Source organism: Brassica rapa, chromosome A01 (assembly GCF_000309985.2).
Source record: "Brassica rapa cultivar Chiifu-401-42 chromosome A01, CAAS_Brap_v3.01, whole genome shotgun sequence".
Taxonomy (NCBI): Eukaryota; Viridiplantae; Streptophyta; class Magnoliopsida; order Brassicales; family Brassicaceae; genus Brassica; species Brassica rapa.
In genome coordinates this window covers 17,026,932-17,037,828 of record NC_024795.2, presented here as the reverse complement: position 1 = coordinate 17,037,828, position 10,897 = coordinate 17,026,932, and the positions used below count along the sequence as shown (strand labels likewise).

Here is a 10,897-nt window from a genome sequence, read left to right as displayed (position 1 = left end):
TAAACACCCTAGCAACAGTTCATGTTAGCAATACATAAACCTATCTTATGAGAAACATAAATCTAACAGTAAGACTAGTCAGACATATTCATAAGAGACATACTTTGAATAATATTTAAATAAATGAATAACAAGAGAAACAATAAATAGAGTAAAGAAACCAAGGGAAATTTTCTCTGTTATAATGTTTAGATCTCTCTTTCCTATCCTAAGCTCTCTCTCCCAGTTATAGTTGATTTTCTTCTCTCCGAACTAGGTTTAAAAGGTCTCTAGGCAAGTCTGCCTCTAGAATGGTACAAAACCCTAATAATATAGCGTAACAGGCGGCCAAGGATTTAAAATATAATTATTGAAGTTTTTTGTAAAATTTAAAATCTTCTAAATTGTCATTAACTCATGGTCGGCTTTGCTGTCGGTCGATGGTAAGAAACTTCTGTCGATGATTATTCTTGGTAATTGCTGGTCGATATTTTGACTCAATAATCGAATCTTTCTCTGTTTCCAGCAAAGCTCTCAAAAGTATCCAAATTGCCCCAAATACATCATTTTCCTATGAACTCCCCCAGACTCACCCTTTTGTTTGTCCTCAAGCAAAACAAGAGCAATCTCTCTGAGAGAGGTTTGGAAACAAGGGACTCACCTAATTTTTAAACTTAGAATCATCACTTTTGTAATGTTGCTAACCGCCTCAATGAAATCCTAACTTTAGAAGCATATTATATAATATCCTAGTATGGGGACATTCAAGTTCATAGCTCCTGAATCTTCCCCAGGCGTTTTTAAATAATTCACGTGGATCTTGGCGGAATGTAAAGATTTGTCTCCTTACTTCCCAATAGCGATCATCATCGAAAAATTTCTTAAGGTAGGCGTTTCTAATCTCTTCCCAACAAGTAAGGGATCCTGTTGCTAAAAAGTTTAGCCATCTGAGAGCTTCTCCCTCTAGGGAAAATGAGAATAGTTTGCAACGATTGTATTCATCTGGGATGTGATCTTGCGGGTACTCAGAGAGAGATCCACGGAATGGGTTTCGATGAACCATACAGTAGTAATCTGCGTTGAACTTAGATGTCTTGGTATCGTCTCCTGGTATTTTAATAGCGTACCTATTGGAATAGGTTCTACCAGGGTGTTGGTAGTCTTGCAAAGACAATCTTATCTCTTCACCTTTTATCAAGGTGGGATTTATCTCAACAGGGATTTCAGTCCGCTGTTTAGTTTGGCTAGTCTCATTTCTCAATTGACCTATTGGTTCAGTTTGGACTACTTCCTCATTAATAAGCTCGGTAAGAGAAGACTTACCTGCTTCCGGCTGGGCGGTGTCGATCGATGTTGGGAGCTCCGTGTCAGTCGATTCTTCAGTCTCCATGTCGCTCGATAACATTACATCTTCGTCGATCGATGTTCGGCCGAGTTCTATGTTCTCCATTCTTAGTGTCTGTGTAGACAGGGAAAGAAAGAAAATTCTAAATCAAATCTAATGGTAATAAGAATAGTCCCCGGCAACGGCGCCAAATTTGATACCACTCAAATTACCCTAAGGAGTGAATTACTCTCTCAAATAAGAGGTTCAGATGCTGTACTTAGGGATCGAATCCACAAGGACTCTAGGATTACTCAACAGATCTTAGGGATTAGAAATAAAGATAAACTAAGAGGTTTATTTGTTTATAAGCAGTAAATGATGAGTCGAACAAGACAATCGTTTGGCGGTTTAAGTTGAATTTGTTTTAAGGATGGGAACACAGCTAGACTTAGGCAAATTCTCAGGTATGAAAAGCATGTAACTTAGTTTAGACTAAAGGGTTTGACGGTTTTTGAACTCAAACAATGGTAAAACCATATAGGTTTTCATTACTAGATCTCGGATCTCAACTGTCGTCTTTTGATCTCGAGAAAGAGTCGATCGATGTGACTTGATGCACATTGTTCGATACACCTTTCAGACAATCGATCGACATAACTATAGTCGCGTCGATCGACAGTTCTTCTAGCAAGTTTTGCGAGCGGGTTTGAAGCTGATATCACTCAGATTACCCTAAGGAGTGATTTATACTCTCTCAAATAAGAGGTCGAGTTGTAGATCTAATAGTTTAGGAATAAGCTTGGCTAATAGTTTATAAAGCAGTAAATATAGATAGCAAAGCAGTAAACAGTAAACAAGTTGAACAAGACTAATGTTCAGCTTGGCAGGGAGTTGTTTGATGGAAGGATGGTTGCTAGATCTAGGGTTTCATTCAGGTTATTAGAACTCTAAACTATAGATGCTAAGGATTGATTCTAGAACTCGATATCTAATTCAAAAGACAACCAGCTCTCGCTGTGAGTCTAATCTACTGACTAAGTTCAGTGTTTCAGCTCTCGCATGTTAACACAGATCGAGCATCGATCGATGTTATTGTATAAGCGTCGATCGATGCTACGGATTGAGTGTCGATCGATGCTATGGTATAAGCGTCGATCGACACTGCCTTAGGCAAGCGTTATCGATCTGATCGATTATGTTCAACTAGATTCCTAGACCAACTCTCGTATGCGCCTAGGTATCTAATCCAGGAGGATTTAGGGTTCCGTTAATTAATTGCACTCTCGTGCCTCTCAATTATCGTATGATTCTAGGTTCAAGCAATTAGTCACACTCTCGTGGTTTTCCAACTACTCTAGATCCTAGTATTACAAGCTATCCTGATGTAGAGATCTTTAGATATCCTAACACTAATATAATTCAGAAATTCATTGACAACCCTAGAAATTCCAAAACCTAGCAGGTGGATCTACTAATGCATGATGTTTGTCACATAAATCATAGATGAATAGATGAATAACATAAAATATAAATAAAACCAAAACAATGGAGTTCTAAGAGGACTCTGAAGGAGTTCCTCCCTTCTCCTCTCACTAAGAATAATGAATCAAATAAAGCTTAGATAGCGTGTAGCCGTCAACAATGGCTTAGAAATAATATAAATAGGGTTTCTGGTTGTCCAAGGGTATTCTGGTAATTTAGGGTTGCTTCTGCGCTTCAGTCGGTCATAAAATATGCTCGGCCCGCATTCTGGCATCCATATGGATCGATGTGAAGAGTTCTGCATCGATCGACATACGTTCCTCTTCTCGACAGCTTTCTCTCGCGAGGCAGACTGACCACTCATCAGTAAAACAGACATAACCTCTGCTATAGGATGCTGATTGACCTCAAATAGGTGGTATTGAAAATCTAACTCAAATCTCTATCTTGTGTCAAAATATGGGCTCAATCTAACGGTCGGAAGGTCTCCATCCATAGTTATACATCTGATACGTCTGTGCAGTTCTGCACCTCAAAAGACTCCAAAATCACCATATTTCTCCAGAACGTACCTGAACCTGTAAATACTCTAAATAGACTCTATATAATAGTAAATATATATTAAAACACTTGTAGACCATGGCTGAAAATGGGTAAAATCAATGATTTATCAGAAATTTTTTTTCTAACCTTCTAGACCAACTCTCGTTGTTATCTAGTCAGTTAGATGACACTGGCTATTTCAGGTATTGAGGGTAACAGTTGGTTATATCAATTAATCTTAAGATCTAATAAGAGGGTGATCAATCCTAATTTTAGCTTTAAGCTTAACAAGCATGAAACAACAATCAAAACACCTTTTTAACAGTCTTATTAGCAACACATACTTTTAACCTTTACGAGAAACCTAAATCTAACAATTGGGTTTACTCAGACATATTCATGAGAGACAAAGTCATGATGGTTTGAATAAAACTCAAATGAAATATTGAACACAGAAAGTAAGAGTAATAGAAATAAAGGAGTTCAAGATCTTCTTTGTTATACAGTCTCAGATCTATCTCTCCAATCCTAAGTTCTTCTAATGGTAGCCAAAGTGCTTCTTCCCAAATATAGGTCTTTAGGCCAGTCTACCTCTAACATGATACACAATCCTTGTACATATAGCCTCCCATGACGCTGAAGGGCTGTCGATCGATTTTAATAGGCTCCGGTCGATCGATATTGCTCTTCAAGCGTCGATCGATTCTCTACGCGTAAAAGTACTCCAAAGTGTCCCAAAAGCATCATTTCCTTCTATCAAGTAACTGAACCTGTAATTACTTTGAAAAGACTCTAAAACATGAAAAATATATTTTAAAACACTTAAATACCATGACTAAAAATGGGTGAAATCCATGGTATATCATCATTGATTCTTCACTTCACAGATGGCGTCAGGAAGTACAGAGTGCGCAGCAGATGCTTCTCACAGCCATTCTCAAAGGTTCGTGCACTCCTTATTGTTGAGATGATAGACAAAGGAGAAGAGTCTATGGAGGAGGCTTTCACACAAGAATGAAAAAGCTTCAGAAAGCAGACATTCATACTTGTTTTGGAGCATGTTCTCATTCTCATCCGAACTAAATCAGATCTCCAAAGTCAAGTTAAATGACTATAACAAAGCGCTGAGTAGGAGGCAACTCACTATTAGGTAATTTCATCGAGTTTAGTTTAGATTATTACTGATTTTTGTTTGATATTTATTGCAAGTCAAAAAAAAAATGAACAGTGACGACACTAGAGCAGAGGTACTGTTCATCAAAAACAAAAAAAAAAGATCTAAGGTCCACGAGTTCTGCACCAGCATCGATCGACAGCTGGCCAGCGTATTGATCAACAGAGAATCACATGTATCGTTCGCCACTAAACTGTGTTGATCGATACTCACATCAATGGCAAGTATACTCGCGAAATCTTGTTAACTTTAGTATTTATGGTTTATTTCCCCACCAATCTTAGACTATATATCGCTAGTGACAGTGTTGTTTAAGTTTGGGGGAGGTTCTACTAATATTGTGTTTTAGTTAGGTATTTAGAAAAAAAAAGAGATCCGAATAGACTATTATAAAATCAAACAATGAGAGCATGTCGATATCGATCGACAGTACATCACCTGCAGCGACCGATGGTAACTCCTTCCCATCGATCAACACTAAACCCGGTCATGTATATCGTTCTAACTTGTTAAATTGTGTACTTATAGTTCTCATCATAACCCTGACTGGCTGGATATAGACTAGGAAAGTGTAATTTAAGTCTGGGGGGGATGTGTACTGGTATCTAGTTTATTGTGAGTTTTATCAAATATTTTCAAAAACAAAAAAAAATATTTTTATCGAGTCAAGAAGGGGATTATGATCAAATAGAATTGGATTGCTACTCTAATCACTTTCTAGCACCATCTAGATTTACTAATTGCAGGATGTATTAGATAGAAACACCGCAGTGTATCACGTAATTCTAACATCAACACCTGCTGAGAATGTCTGGAGAAACCAAAGCTGACTTCCAACCTTAATCTACTCTACTTGCTTGTTTTGGGGCTTGGTATACATTGGATAGGAGTCCTCCTGCAAGTCTGGAAGGTAAAAATCTGTGTGCTTTTGGTTCCCTTCTCTCTCTGTCTTCGGCATCTTAAGATACAAAAGATTGAAATGATTTCCTGGAAGAAACAGAGGGGTATGAGTGTCTTCTGTGACCCCATTATTCTAAGTCTGAAAGGAATGATAACACATTGTGGAAACGAGGGGTAAGAGTGTCTCCTGTGACCCCGGTATTCGCTGCACTTTGTCAAATAGATCTACAAAAGTAGACAACAAATAAGATGAATAAGATGTACTGCATTAGCATCAAGATTCAGAGAACAGAGAAAAAGAGGGAAGAAAGGAATCAGAGAAGACTATATGTGTGTTCAGAAACTTGCTTGAGTAAGATTCCATGTCCCTTGATCGATACTCTCTACACATCTATATTTATGCAGAAATGAGGTCAACAGAGGGGTACGTCAGGCGCTATCAGTAGTGTTGTGTGATTGTATGGTATGGTGACTAAGCTAGTGTGTAGTATATTTAAAGCATCCAAGGTGAGTAATGATTCACTTCCACCTATCATTTTGCAGAAGTGAGAGTAGTGATTTTAAGTTATGTGAGTCCCTGCTGTTTTCAAACCTCTTTCATAAGACTGCCCTGTGTGTTTTGCTTGAGGACAAGCAAAAGGTAAGTCTGGGGGAGGTTATAGGCCATGGATTTTATCCAGTTTTAACCATGGTTTATAAGTGCTTTAATATATATTTACAACTATATAGAGTCTATTTAGAGTATTTACAGGTTCAGGGACGATGTGGAGGAATGTGGTGGTATTGGTGTCTTTTGGAGCCTTTTGAGTGCAGAGCGGCACAGATGCGTCAGATTTTTAGCTATGAATGGATACCTTCCCACTCTTAGATTGAGCCCATCTTATGACACAAGATAGATCCTTTAGTTAGATTTCCAATTCCACCAGTCTGAGGTCAATCAGCATCATGTAGCAGAAGTTATGCCCGTTTTACTGAAGAGTGATCAGTCTGCCTCGCAAGAGGAATCTTTCGAGGAGATGAAGGACTGTCGATCGATGGTGCACCCTTTCCATCGATCGACGGTGATGCCAGAATATGGGCCAAACATATTTTATGACCAAGTTAAGCCCATAAGCTACATCAAGTAACCAGAATACCCATGGACGACCAGAAACCCTATTTATGTATTTCAAAGCCATTGTTGACAGACATGCTTTTTTATTATTGTTCTAGGTTATGAGAGAAAGGGGGATCTCCTTCAGAGTCCTCCTTAAAATCCTTTGGTTTTTATATCTATTCTATTGCAGTTTTATATCTATTCATCTATGATTTCTATGACAAACTTCATGCCTGAATAGATCCATCTGTTAGGTTTAGGGTTCAAATAGGTTATGAGGGATTAGCCCGAAATATAGAATTTCTAGGTTGTGATATTCATCAATAGGATGTTCTAACTACTCGTGTTCTAGAGTCGTGAATTAGAACCCTTATCTTAGAATCATTAGGCACAAGTGATAGCTTGGTCTTTTCTCTAAATAGATCCTCATTGAACTAGGATTGTTAGAAACAAGTGATAACTGATCTAGGAACCCTAGTGAATACTTCATCAACCCGCGCACAAAGCTTGCTAGAAGCGTGTCAGTCGATATTCCAATAAAATAACTGATCGACGTTGTGAAAGGTGTATCGATCGATATTCCTCTAGAATCATCGATCGACACTTTCTAATTGATCTACAAACGATTATTGAGATCATTAGATCTAGTTAATAGACAAATCTAGAAAGCGAATGCTGATCGATTTGTTCTTATAAGTATTGCGCTATTTAATATCTTGCATACAACAATTAGTCTCTATATCATTATAATCATGATTACCTGAATAGAAACCCTAAATGTAGCAACCATCCTTCCATCAAACAACTCAATCAATCAACTGAGCAACTACCTTGCTCACCACTGCTTTTTACATTTAAACTATTAGTCTAGCTTAATCATATAACTATTAGATATTTTGTGTGCCTTAGGTCTTTGTGAATTCGATCCCTAAGTGCTACAACTCGACCTCTTATTTGAGAGAGTATAAATCACTCCTTAGGATAATTTGAGTGATATCATCAATCCTAAAAATTCTAAAACTAGAAATGGGTTTCCTCCCATTCAGCTCTTATTTTAACTTTTGAGCTTGACTAAAGATCCGATATGTCTAATGATCAGGAAGGCCTAAACGTAAAGGCCTAAATGTAAAGGCATGCTACTTGGCGGTTTAGCCCAATAATGTTTCACTCATTGTCCATTCACGGTAAATTCTTCTCCTTTATTATTTATAAGTGTAATGGTCCATAAGGTTTGACATCCACAACAGTGAAAGGACCTGACCAACGACATCTGGGAAACAGCGTAAGCCGAGAGTTATATAACTGCAATTGATCATTTGGTTCGAAGTGTCTGGAGATGATCCTTTAATCATGATATGCTTTAGTCTTCTCTTTATATATCTTCGAGCTCTCATAGGCTAAGTGTATGATTTCATCCAGCTCGTTAAGGTACATGAGTCTCCTTTCGGCAGCTGGTTTAATGTCAATTTAATAATTTTATAGCCCATGCTACCTTGGGTTCTAGCTCAACTGGTAAGTGACAAGATTTTACATAGAGTAGGTGAAATGGGGTTGTTCCTAGTGAAGTTTTGATTGCAGTCCGGTAAGCCCAAAGTGCATTGTCCAGTTTTCTAGACCAATCTTTCCTAGAGGTTCCTACAGTCTTTTCTAAGATTTCTTTGATCTGTCGATTTGAGACTTCTACTTGTCCACTTATTTGTGGATGGTAAAGTGTAGCAACTCTATCGTGCACTCCGTTCTTCTGCAGTAATCTGTCAAAAACTTTGTTGATAAAATGGGAATCACTGTCACTTATGACTAATCGAGGAACTCCAAATCTCGGAAAATAATGCTCTTGAAAAGCATGCTAACTACAGATGCATCATTTGTTGGGAAAGCTACTGCTTCGACCCATTTGGATACATAATCAACAGCAACTAGGATGTACTTGTTCCCGTACGAGGAAGGGAAAGGACCCTTGAAGTCTATCCCCCAGCAATCAAAGACTCCTACATCTAAAATAGATTTATGTTCCATTTCATGTGTTTTGCTGATTTTTCCTCTTCGTTGGCATCTGTCTGTCGTATTGTGCTACGAATGCATGAGCATCACGAAACATGGTTGGCCACCAGAATCATGCTTGAAGAATTTTTGATACCGTTTTAAAGGTTGCAAAATGTCCAGCGTAGTCGGATCCATGGCATTGGAATAAAATATCCAGAATTTCTGTTTCGGCAACACAACGTCTGTGACACCCCCGATCATAGATGACCGGAAATGACACGGTCGATGTTCCTCGATGGTCGATCTGAGGTTCTCAGAATACTTCCGATCGCCTTAGACCAACAATCAAAGAACACCAACGCTCCTATCGGATACCACTCTAGGCTTTTCAACCCGAGAAAGCAATACCTGATAGTTAGTTCGTCCGGACAAGGACTAATATCATATGGAACCCGTACTTTAAAAAAAAATATTATTTATATATCATTCAAAATCATCTTACAAAATTTGTTATAAATTAACCTCGAGGTTTTCGGTCTACAAATCTTATTCATAAGATATATCAAAATGACTTTGCAAGGATAATAAAACTACCGCTGGCTAATGCCGTTCCTTCCCGTCCTAGAGTAAAGGTCTCCCACCTACTGGTTACCTGCATATCAAATGAGTCATGAGTAACTAGTTTACTCAGTGAGTCTAATCCCACACCCAAACACATATCAATAGTATCCCGAGCAAGCGACACCATTTGAATGCAGTTGAATTATATTCCATAATTAATATAATTATAAGGCCTCTCAATCCATCCATGTGAATCTATCTTAAACATCACCTCCACGATACCCTGCCAATCACTCATACTCTTAATATATATATATATGCTAAACCCGGAAAACCACCAAGGCTAACCGAGCTTAACGGGGAATAAATATAACCATCATCTCCATCAGATATTCCAAGATAGAACATCCAACGCTGCATGCAGTTACACGGCTTCCAGGGTGCGACCCCATCATCGTGTCTTCATGACATTGATCCATATCGCAGGACCAATTCACGGCAATGCGGGACTTTTGGGAGAGTGAGTATACAATAAGACTTCACATGATTCACACTTATTAATAGAATACTTATAGATTAGTACTTGAGAACAAGTACTAAGGCTCGGGATAACCTCAAAGAATTATTCTTATTAATTCTTAAGTATTTAAACTAGATAAATACTTCATATATAAATATAGATCAAGGGATAATACTTAATCAATCAACCATAATTACTCCTTAATTAATCCATGATTAATCTTTAATTAATCAATGATTATCCCTTAATTAATTCATGATTAATTCTTAATTAATCAACCATATTCAATATGCAATCATGCATACTCATTCATAATTCATTCATCATCTATCTAGACTCACCTTTAAATCCATGAGATTGGTTAAGGAAGACTAGACTCGAGCTCAAGCTAATCACACTTCACTTTTGGATCACTCTCGGTTCAGAACCATCACAAGGATCCGGCTGATCCGAATACTCTCCTTGGCCATCTGAATTAAAAACATAACAGTTGGAACATAAGGTTCAGTAGTCTGGTTCAAGAAGAAACTCAACTCAGTTCATAACATTTCAGTTCAGTTCTCTCATATCAGTTCGGTTCAAGACAGATTGATACCACGTTCAGCTCGGTTCAAGCTTTAACAATTTAACTCGGTTCATATCAGCTTAGTTCATGCTCAGCTAACTCCGGTTCTAATCAGTTCCCAACAGCTTAACTCGGTTATACTCAGACGACATCAGTTCAAGACAATTTCAGACCATACACAGCTCGGCTCAGATCAGATCAGAACATACTCAGCTCAATTTGGTTCTAAACAAGATCAAATCAGTTCGTTTTAATTCCCATAATTCTTATCAGTTCGTCTACTGGTTCTATGAGACTGATTAAATCATAAACCAACCAAGACTGAAGAGAACAAGACCTTAGCCAACTGATCCTGACAGGTTAACCAACATACAGCAATTGGTTCTCATCAAAACATGGCTGAATCAAGAAGCTGAAGCTTACCGGTTTTACTCAACTAATTAAACTTGACTGGTTGTCTCTCTTCAAGCTAACCACGAATTAACCTGATCAACACCACAAGAATCCATGGTTGGATTTATTCAGAATTTATCTCCAGTGTAGGCAAACCAACAAAACTTCTCACAGAAACTGATCCACAACCATCTTACCGATCAAAATCAAAGGCTGAAGAACATGGGTGATTCTCAACTTCAGGACACCAAATCTTCAGCTCTTACACACTCTCACTGATTAAAGTCACAGGATGGTGAGAAAGAGTTGTCCATGCTCACTCCTTTTCTCTGAATATTTTTCTGAATTTTTCATGAATCATTTCTCACAGATTT

The 10,897-nt window shown here is 38.0% G+C and overlaps 1 long non-coding RNA gene across 1 annotated transcript in view; it reads right to left on the bottom strand.

Annotated features, from left to right (window-relative positions):
* The window catches only part of LOC117133422, a 30,378-nt gene extending 21,435 nt beyond the window's left edge, over nt 1-8,943 (bottom strand). The window contains exon 1 of the long non-coding RNA XR_004457210.1: nt 3,488-8,943. This is a non-coding gene — a long non-coding RNA (uncharacterized LOC117133422). The remainder of the gene's footprint in view (nt 1-3,487) is intronic.
* Between the last annotated feature and the right edge of the window lie 1,954 nt (nt 8,944-10,897).